The following is an 11378-nucleotide window of genomic DNA, read 5'->3' on the forward strand; positions in this document are numbered from 1 at the left end:
TATTTTGAATGAAACGCTTGATTGTTCGATGATCACGCTTCAGAAGCTTTGCAATTTTAAGAGTGCTGCATCCCTCTGCAAGATATCTCACTATTTTTGACTTTTCTGAGCCTGTCAAGTCCTTCTTTTGACCCATTTTGCCAAAGGAAAGGCAGTTGCCTAATAATTATGCACACCTAATATAGGGTGTTGATGTCATTAGACCACACCCCTTCTCATTACAGAGATGCACATCACCTAATATGCTTAATTGGTAGTAGGCTTTCGAGCCTATACAGCTTGGAGTAAGACAACATGCATAAAGAGGATGATGTGGTCAAAATACTCATTTGCCTAATAATTCTGCACGCAGTGTATAACTGAAATATGTATGCTATGTAGTAAGTATATGTGGAGTAGAGGGAAAATATGCCGTTAAGTGTGGAGCACGGTAGAAAGGGTATAAAGAAACGGGAAGTGTAAATATATATAAGAAGAAAATGAGAACAGGAAGAGAGAGAGGAATGGAAGAGACCTCATACTACCTGACGTATAGGGATGGAGAAAATAATGAATGATTCATCACATCTGCAAAGCAGGGATAATTAGTGTATAATTCTTAATGCAGCATAATCAACTTAGACTGTCAATACAGGATATTGTATTCTCGGTTGAGTCCACGGGGTGAAAGTGTGCCAAGCATATGAATCCAATAGGATTCGCGTTTTTTGAGTAACGCAATATGGCCTATCCGTGCCTCCCTCGAATACAATTGACTAGGTGAGCACTGCAATCTGCTTTTTTGTTTGTATGTCCATGTGCGGTCTAGGACCTCATCATCTTTTTACATCATCTTCCACCCACTCCTCACCCCTGCCCTTCCTGCCAGCTGCAGCAGTTGACACCTGTGTTTCATCGTCATCAGCAGAGATTTGCTGCGGCGGTCCTCCCACGTCCTCATTCTCAAACATAAGTGGTTGGGCATCAGTGCACTCAATCTCTTCCACTTCTGGGGCAGGGCTAGGTGGATAGCCCACGGAAACCCCACCAGCAGAGTCATCAAAAAGCATAAGTGACTGCTGCATGACTTGGGCTCAGCAGGGGTTGAGGTGGAAGACAGATGCCCGTAGGCTGCCGGTGCCAACTCTGTGCTTTCAGCAGGGGACCAGTGGAAGACCATGTGTAGGAACACGAGGCACTGTCAACCACCCAATTTACTACCGCCTCTATTCGTTCTGGCCTTACCAATAACAGAGCGGTATAAGGGCCTACACAATTACGCAGAACCTACTGTTGCCTGCTTACAAAAGAAGAAGGTGTTTGATTTGGGTGTGTAGCTGGCACAGATCTACAACTCCTCTCCCTATAGCAGGAGCTCCACCAACACAAGCAGCACCCCAGTTGATGCTCCACTAATATATTTTACGGTCACCCACCAAATTGTCTGACAGACGAACAATTGTATTTCTGTGTCACGGGTGCAAATGAAGTGTTTTGCACCCCAAAAAATTGTTTTGTGTCCCCGACACAATTAAAACACTGATTAACTCTCCTATTCCAGTAAGTCGGATGCAAAGGCGGTGTGATGAACCCCAAAAATTGACTGTCAGCGACAATTAACAGACTGAATCCCCTATTACAGTTAGATGGATGAAAATGTGGTGTTATAAAAAAAAATTGCTTTGTGTCACCAACACAATTAACAGACTTGATTAAACCTCCTATAACATTTAGACAGATGAAAATGCGGTATAACAAACTCTAAAAAATTGCTTTGTGTCACCGACAAAATTAAACTGATTAACTGTCATAACAGTTAAGCTACTTTTACAATAGCGTTTCTATTTTCCGGTATTGAGATCCATCATAGGGTTTCAACATTGGAAAAAAAAACGCTTCAGTTTTGTCCCCATTTATTGTCAATGGGGACAGAATGTAACTGAATAGAACGGAATGCTCCAAAATTGTTGTGTGCCCATACCGGAGAGCAAACCGCAGCAAGCTGCGGTTTTCTTTCTGTTATGGTATGTGGAGCGAGACAGATCAGTCATGACCCACAATGCAAGTCAATGGGGACAGATCTGTTTAAGGGTCCATTCACAAATCCGTGTGTGTCTTGCGGATCCACGGATCCGCAAAACACGGACAGCGGCAATGTGCGTTCCGCATTTTGCGGACTGCACATTGCCGGCACTAAGAGAATATGCCTATTCTTGTCTGCTATTGCGGACAAGAATAGGACATGTTCTATTTTTTTCAGGATCGGAATTGCAGACCCGGAAGTGCGGGTCCGCAATTCCGGATCAGGGCCGCACATCATGCGGCCCCATAGAAATGTATGGGTCTGCAATTCCGTTCCGCAAAATGCGGAATGGAATTGCGGATGTGTGAATGGAGCCAAACTCTGACACTGACAATAAAAAACAGATCCGTCCCCCATTGACTTTCAGTGGAGTTCATGACGGATCTGTCTTGGCTATGTTAAAGATAATACAACCAGATCAGTTTATAACGGATGCAGATGGTTGTATTATCAGTAATGGAAGCGTTTTTGCTAAGCCCTGCCGGATCCAGCAAAAATGCTAGTGTGAAAGTAGGCTTAGACGGATGAAAATGCAGAATAATTAATACAAAAGAGACCCAGTACAAGCTGCTTATGCATTAGTGCCACACTTCTGCCGTTCCAACTTTCCATAAACCCAGTTATCCCATCTGTCTGCTGGCAGTGCTTGAGTGACGTGGGTTCTCTGTACCATATTTTTTGGACATGCCCCGTATCACCCCGTTTTGGGAAAAGGGGAGGGAGGTGGCTCAGTCCCTTTTTGGGTCTTCCGTACCGCTAGACCCAGAGGTTTATCTACTTAGCTTACCGCATCTGGGGTTGAATAAATGTTCCTCCAGGCTGTTCTTCGCTTTGTGTATCGTAGCCAAATCCTTGATTTTCTGGCAGACGGGAGGCTCGTATCATTGCATTAACCTTCTTTAATGCAAAAATAGCAATATTAACGTACATATGTAATAAGATACTTTAGGAGAAAAAAATGTATGTGTATATAACATTCTGCATAGCAACAGATATTCAAATGAGGAGCTGAGGTATCCAATCACGTCTTGATCCTTAGTCTATATAAACTGCTGCGCTGTGTAGCTCCTCCTCTTTCTTTATTGCTCATCAGAAGTCAGCTAAGTACAAAACTGTGTTCTCTTATATATGTATAATTGTACTCTATATATGTGTGTGTATATGTATGTGTATGTATGTGTGTATGTATATATATATATATATATATATATATATACATACACACACTGCTCAAAAAAATAAAGGGAATACAAAAATAACACATCCTAGATCTGAATTAATTAAATATTCTTCTGAAATACTTTGTTCTTTACATAGTTGAATGTGCTGACAACAAAATCACACAAAAATAAAAGAATGGAAATCAAATTTTTCAACCCGTGGAGGTCTGGATTTGGAGTCACACTCAAAATTAAAGTGGAAAAACACACTACAGGCTGATCCAACTTTGATGTAATGTCCTTAAAACAAGTCAAAATGAGGCTCAGCAGTGTGTGTGGCCTCCACGTGCCTGTATGACCTCCCTACAACGCCTGTGCATGCTCCTGATGCGATGGCGGACGGTCTCCTGAGGGATCTCCTCCCAGACCTGGACTAAAGCATCTGCCAACTCCTGGACAGTCTGTGGTGCAACGTGACGTTGGTGGATAGAGCGAGACATGATGTCCCAGATGTGCTCAATTGGATTCAGGTCTGGGGAACGGGCAGGCCAGTCCATAGCATCAATGCCTTCGTCTTGCAGGAACTGCTGACACACTCCAGCCACATGAGGTCTAGCATTGTCTTGCATTAGGAGGAACCCAGGGCCAACCGCACCAGCATATGGTCTCACAAGGGGTCTGAGGATCTCATCTCGGTACCTAATGGCAGTCAGGCTACCTCTGGTGAGCCCATGGCGGGCTGTGCGGCCCTCCAAAGAAATGCCACCCCACACCATTACTGACCCAATGCCAAACCGGTCATGCTGGAGGATGTTGCAGGCAGCAGAACGTTCTCCACTGCGTCTCAAGACTCTGTCACGTCTGTCACATGTGCTCAGTGTGAACCTGCTTTCATCTGTGAAGAGCACAGGGCGCCAGTGGCGAATTTGCCAATCTTGGTGTTCTCTGCAAATGCCAAACGTCCTGCACGGTGTTGGGCTGTAAGCACAACCCCCACCTGTGGACGTCGGGCCCTCATATCACCCTCATGGAGTCTGTTTCTGACGGTTTGAGCAGACACATGCACATTTGTGGCCTGCTGGAGGTCATTTTGCAGGGCTCTGGCAGTGTTCCTCCTTGCACAAAGGCGGAGGTAGCGGTCCTGCTGCTGGGTTGTTGCCTTCCTACGGCCTCCTCCGCGTCTCCTGATGTACTGGCCTGTCTCCTGGTAGCGCCTCCATGCTCTGGACACTACGCTGACAGACACAGCAAACCTTCTTGCCACAGCTCGCATTGATGTGCCATCCTGGATAAGCTACACTACCTGAGCCACTTGTGTGGGTTGTAGACTCCGTCTCATGCTACCACTAGAGTGAAAGCACCGCCAGCATTCAAAAGTGACCAAAACATCAGCCAGGAAGCATAGGAACTGAGAAGTGGACTGTGGTCACCACCTGCAGAACCACTCCTTTATTGGGGGTGTCTTGCTAATTGCCTATAATTTCCACCTGTTGTCTATCCCATTTGCACAACAGCATGTGAAATTGATTGTCACCCAGTGTTGCTTCCTAAGTGGACAGTCTGATTTCACAGAAGTGTGATTGACTTGGAGTTACATTGTGTTGTTTAAGTGTTCCCTTTATTTTTTTGAGCAGTGTGTGTGTGTGTATATATTATATATACATACACACAGTACAGACCAAAAGTTTGGACACAGCTTCTCATTCAAAGAGTTTTCTTTATTTTCATGACTATGAAAATTGTAGATTCACACTGAAGGCATCAAAACTATGAATTAACACATGTGGAATTATATACATAACAAACAAGTGTGAAACAACTGAAAATATGTCATATTCTAGGTTCTTCAAAGTAGCCACCTTTTGCTTTGATTACTGCTTTGCACACTCTTGGCATTCTCTTGATGAGCTTCAAGAGGTAGTCCCCTGAAATGGTTTTCACTTCACAGGTGTGCCCTGTCAGGTTTAATAAGTGGGATTTCTTGCCTTATAAATTGGGTTGGGACCATCAGTTGCGTTGAGGAGAAGTCAGGTGGATACACAGCTGATAGTCCTATTGAATAGACTGTTAGAATTTGTATTATGGCAAGTAAAAAGCAGCTAAGTAAAGAAAAACGAGTGGCCATCATTACTTTAAGAAATGAAGGTCAGTCAGTCATCCGAAATATTGGGAAAACTTTGAAAGTAAGGGCTATTTAACCATGAAGGAGAGTGATGGGGTGCTGCGCCAGATGACCTGGCCTCCACAGTCACCGGACCTGAACCCAATCAAGATGGTTTGGGGTGAGCTGGACCGCAGAGTGAAGGCAAAAGGGCCAACAAGTGCTAAGCATCTCTGGGAACTCCTTCAAGACTGTTGGAAGACCATTTCAGGTGACTACCTCTTGAAGCTCATCAAGAGAATGCCAAGAGTGTGCAAAGCAGTAGTCAAAGAAAAAGGTGGGTACTTTGAAGAACCTAGAATATGACATATTTTCAGTTGTTTCACACTTGTTTGTTATGTATATAATTCCACATGTGTTAATTCATATTCATGAAAATAAAGAAAACTCTTTGAATGAGAAGGTGTGTCCAAACTTTTGGTCTGTACTGTGTGTGTATATATGTGTGTATATATATATATATATATATATATATATATATATATTTCCCTCTTTCCTTCTTATGTATTTCCAGCGCCCTCCGGTCTCTGCTCCGCTTCACAAGGCATACCGGCAGCGCATTTTTCCATGTCTCAGGTCTCCCCCCCCACCCACCCAAGATCTTAGAATGCAGTTATAATACTGCGATTCACTGGCTTTTTTCTCCAGTCAGACGACGAACATTCTGACAGGAGAAACACACTATCGCATCCTATCCTATCCTACCCTGCCACCTAGAGCATTCACATAGTATTACCTCTACTAAAACTACTATTTAGGCTAATTATAACATAAGGGTTGATATTTAACTCTTATTAGATTAGGTTTATTACTTATTTACCATATATATATATATATATATATATATATATATATTTATTATAAATGATAAATTCCACTATATACTTATAATAGATATAATTTACCTCATTAATATATATAAATAACACTATATATACACACCTCTTCAGAATATGTCTGATGAGGGTGTGGAAACAAGGATGGAGCAGGAAATACATACACCTGCATTTGAAGGATTTTTCAGCTAAAGGTATTAAAGAATTAGTTGACAAGTCTATAAAACAGGCCCTTGGATCTGCTAGATCATTGCTTAACAATAATATCAATAAATCCGTTGCCATGTCAAAAGCTAAACAGGTCTCTGAACCCAACATCCATTCTTTGACGCCTTCCGACCATTTTTGGTCAGCAGACGATTCGACCACACACAGACCCGGGAAGTCCACCCGGAAGCGTCATATTACGGACAAAGATGACTCTCCTACTAAATATATGGCAGGAGAAAGTATAAATATTTCCAACCAAACAATCTCTCCCCTCATGTTCTAGACCCTCGGCCCCAGAGGAAGAATGTCTTAAGCGGGCACATACATCTTCTAGACGCAATAAGCCGGATTCATATGTAGATTACTTTAGCCAGGAATCATCCGCAGCATCTAATTCCTCAGATACGGAATTTGCATATGATAGTGAGGAGGCTAATTATGATTGTTTGGATGAGGAATCCCCTATACCAGAAAATTCTGGTTCAGTTATATTAGATGCTCAGGGTTTACCCTTTTTTACACCAAGCCAAATAAAACATCCCAGATCAGAGGATTGGGCTCCTCTACCCCAAGTAGAAAAATATGTTGCATCCCTAGTAAATAAACCTCTGGATAAGGCCGAATGCACACGGCCGTGTTCCGAGAGCGGTCCGTGGTATGCCGGGCTGGATTCCTGTTCAGAGCAGGAGCGCACAGCGTCATTGGTTGCTATGACGCCGTGCGCTTCATGTCGCTGCTGCACTACAGTAATACACTATACGAGTGTATTACTGTAGTGCAGCGGCGACATGAAGTGCACGGCGTCATAGCAACCAATGACGCCGTGCACTTCTGCTCTGAACAGGAATCCAGCCCGGCATACCACGGACCACTCTCGGCTGCGGAACACTGCCGTGTGCATTCGGCCTAAGGTTGATCGCAACAAACTTAGGGCGGAGTGCCCTCGTCCGTCTTTACCTTCTAAAGCAGCCGTTATGCCAGATATTGATCCGGCCCTCTCTAAGTATTTATTAAAAACAGGAAAACACCCAAAAAAGGGGATAGATAGATCTTTCAAATCTATCCAAGATAAATTATTGGATTTATTGGCTCCACTGACCAAAATAATGAACATGGCAGAACAATCTACATCTACTGGTGAACCAGTTAACACAGAATTGTTACGTGGCTGGGCACAGAGAGCTATGTGTATTCTAGGGAATACCAATGCAGCAATATGCTCTGAAAGGCGTAAGTCTGTATTGATGCGCCTAGACCCACAACTAGTCCACCTGGCACATCATGACCCAGATCCTTCAAGTGAAGGCGTTTTATTTGGAGATTCTTTTTTAAAAGATATCAATAAATATGTAGGGCTTTTTAATTCCCTTGACAAAGCCCAGACTTCTCTTAAAAGGATTTTTAATCCTCGTGTTTTTGGAAAGGCCGGGAGAGGAAAGGGCCGCTTTCCCAGCCGGACTCAAGTCCCCCGTTCATACAACAAAGGCCCTAACGTGCCTCAAGAGAGGGTTTAATACCAACCAACACTCTACCAGCCTCCCCCATTCTTCCCACCCAGAGGAAGACCTTGGAGAGCATGTGGTAACAGAGGATTTCCCAGATCTCGCCCTCTCACAGGTAGCCTTGAAGGTTTCTCATCTATCTATGATACCAATAGGGGGCAGGATTCAATATTTTCCCCACGTCTGGTCCAAGATAACATCCGACCACTGGGTACTCAATACTGTAATGGGATATCAACTGGATTTCATTACAAATCCAAAACAGATACATCTGCCTCACCAGATACGTTTTTCCAAGATAGACGAACAATTGGTTCAAACAGAAATAGAGGAATTATTTCAAAAACAAGCAATAATTCCTGTCCCATACCGAACACCAGGTTTTATAAGCAACATATTCCTGGTCAAGAAAAAAGAAAGATGGCGGTCACAGACCGGTGATAAATTTATGAAATCTCAATTTTCTCACATTTCAACATTTCAAGATGGAAGGTATTCAACTTCTTACGGAACCTTCTACTTCACAACGACTGGTTAGTGAAGATAGATTTAAAAGATGCATATCTTACTGTCCCCATTCACCCTTCCACCATTTTCTCCAGTTTGTATGGAAGAACCAAAAATGGCAATTTACTTGTCTCCCTTTCGGCCTTTCTTCGGCCCCATGGTGCTTCACCAAATTGATGAAACCTGTGGTGGCACTTCTCAGAAGTCGAGGGGTTCAACTGATCATATATCTGGATGATATATTGATCATGGCCTCTTCCCTCGAACTCATTCACCAACACCTACATTGGACCATAACTCTCCTTACAGATTTGGGCTTCCTTATAAACCACAAAAAATCTGTTCTGATTCCTTCAAAAGAACTGGAATTCTTAGGATTCCTTATAAATACTCAGTTAGATCTATTAAGCCTTCCAACTCGGAAGTTGCATACGATTCGCAAAGAAATTCGTGCTATACTATCCAAAGAACTAATATCTTTAAAGAAAACTCGCTCGCATCGTAGGGTTACTTTCTGCCTCAATCCAAGCAATTTTCCCTGCACCTCTTCACTACAGAGCTCTCCAGAGACTGAAGTCTTAACATCTCAGAGAAGGTCTGAATTATTCAGATCAGATTCTGTTATCTGCAGGCGCCAAAGAAGAATTAATTTGGTGGCTCCATCATGTTCAAGAATGGAACAGAAAAGCGATTTTCGCTTCCAATCCAGACTTGGTGATAGAATCGGATGCGAGTCTTCTCGGATGGGGCGCTCGTTGCGGCCCAGTATCCACAGGAGGGGGGGATGGTCAGAAAACCGAATCTTCATTCCATATCAATTGCCTAGAACTTTTAGCCAGCTCTTTAGCCTTGAAGAGTTTCACAAAACACAAATCCAACAGTTGTGTTCTCCTCAGATTGGACAACATATCGGCGGTTCAATACATCAACTGTCTGGGGGGTCCCAAATCCAAAATATTAGCAGATATTGCCAGAGACTTTTGCCATTTTTGTTTGGACAAGAACATTGTCAGAGCTGCTGCATAAAGTGCAGGCCGTCTGTGCGCGCTTCCGGAGTTCTCATCCTGCCGCCGCTCGGCTGTCTGCTCTACAGCGTAACTTCGGCCTTCCCGCTCACTGCCTCATATGCGACGTGCCCACCAGGTGGAACTACACCTTGCACATGCTTGAGAGACTGTGCGAGCAGCAGAAGGCCATAGTGGAGTTTCAGCTGCAGCACGCACTGGTGAGTCGCACTGCGGAACAGCACCACTTCACCACCAATGACTGGGCCTCCATGTGAGACCTGTGTGCCCTGTTTCGAGTACTCCACCAACATGGCCAGTAGTGATGATGCCGTTATCAGCGTTACAATACCACTTCTATGTCTCCTTGAGAAAACACTTAGGGCGATGATGGAAGAGGATGTGGCCCAGGACCAGGAAGAGGGATCATCTCTAACACTTTCAGGCCAGTCTTTTAGAAGTGTCTCAGAAAGAGGATTTTTGCAACAGCAGAGGCCAGGTACAAATTTGGCCAGCCAGGGCCCACTACTGGAGGATGAGGAGGAGGATGAAGCATGTTCACAGCGGGGTGGCATCCAACGCAGCTCGGGCCCATCACTGGTGCGTGGCTGGGGGGATACGGAGGACGCAGACAATACGCCTCCCACAGAGGACAGCTTGTCCTTGTCTCTGGGCAGCCTGGCACACATGAGCGACTACATGCTGCAGTGCCTGCGCAATGACTGCAGAGTTGCCCACATTTTAACGTGTGCTGACTACTGGGTGGCCACCTTGCTGGATCCCCGTTACAAAGACAATGTGCCGTCCTTAATGCCCTCACTGGAGCGTGATCGGAAGATTCGTGACTACAGGCGCACGCTGGTAGACGCGCTCCTGAGAGCATTCCCGACTGACGCCGGGGGACAAGTGGAAGCACAAGGCGAAGGCAGGGGAGGAGGAAGAGGTCGCCAACGCAGCTGTGTCAGCGCCAGCACCTCAGAAGGCAGGGTTAGCATGGCCGACGTGGAAAAGCTTTGTCACCTCGCCGCAACAATCGGCCTCAACTGCTGATATGGAGCGTGTTAGCAGGAGGCAGCATTTGAACAACATGGTGGAACAGTACCTGTGCACACGACTACACGTACTGACTGATGGTTCTGCCCCATTCAACTTCTGGGTCTCCACATTGTCCACATGGCCAGAGCTTGCCCTGTATGCCTTGGAGGTGCTGGCCTGCCCTGCAGCCAGTGTACTCTCTGAACGTGAATTTAGCACGGCTGGAGGCGTCATTACAGACAAACGCAGCCACCTGTCCACAGCCAACGTGGACAAGCTCACGTTCTTTAAAATGAACCAGGCTTGGATCCCACAAGACTTGTCTGTACCTTGTGCAGAATAGACATTTATACCACCATCAAACATACATTCTTGTACTCAAGTCAAGTGCAATGATTCTTTGTTTTCTTTTTTTTTTTATTTGTCCCAATATTTTGGGGGCAAACGACCCCAATAAAAAAAAAACATTGTTGGCTACCTCCTCCTCCATTGCTGCCTCCACCTACAACACCACATTCACCGCCTCCTCAACCTCCGACTCCATATCCACCTCCTTCTCTGAGTTGCAGGTTAATAATTTGTAATTTTTAGTTATTTTATTTCATTTTAAGTTATTTCCCTATCCAAATTTGTTTGCAGAGCAGTTGCCATGCTCTTAAGCACATTTTACTACCTTTTACATCCCTCTAGCCTTTTCAAGGACTATTTTAGAGCCATTTTAATGCAAAAAAAGTGCCAATTTTAGTGCCCTAAATTGAAAAAATCCTTATTTTCAATTGTCGGGTGACATTTTACAATTTTTGGCATATACAAACCCCTGCTGTGCCTGGGTGACAGGGGCCTAAATCTCTCAAAATCCTCTGTTCTATTGCTGGGTGACATGAACCCCCTTTTGCCGTGA

This window comes from Bufo bufo, chromosome 3 (assembly GCF_905171765.1).
Source record: "Bufo bufo chromosome 3, aBufBuf1.1, whole genome shotgun sequence".
NCBI lineage: Eukaryota > Metazoa > Chordata > Amphibia > Anura > Bufonidae > Bufo > Bufo bufo.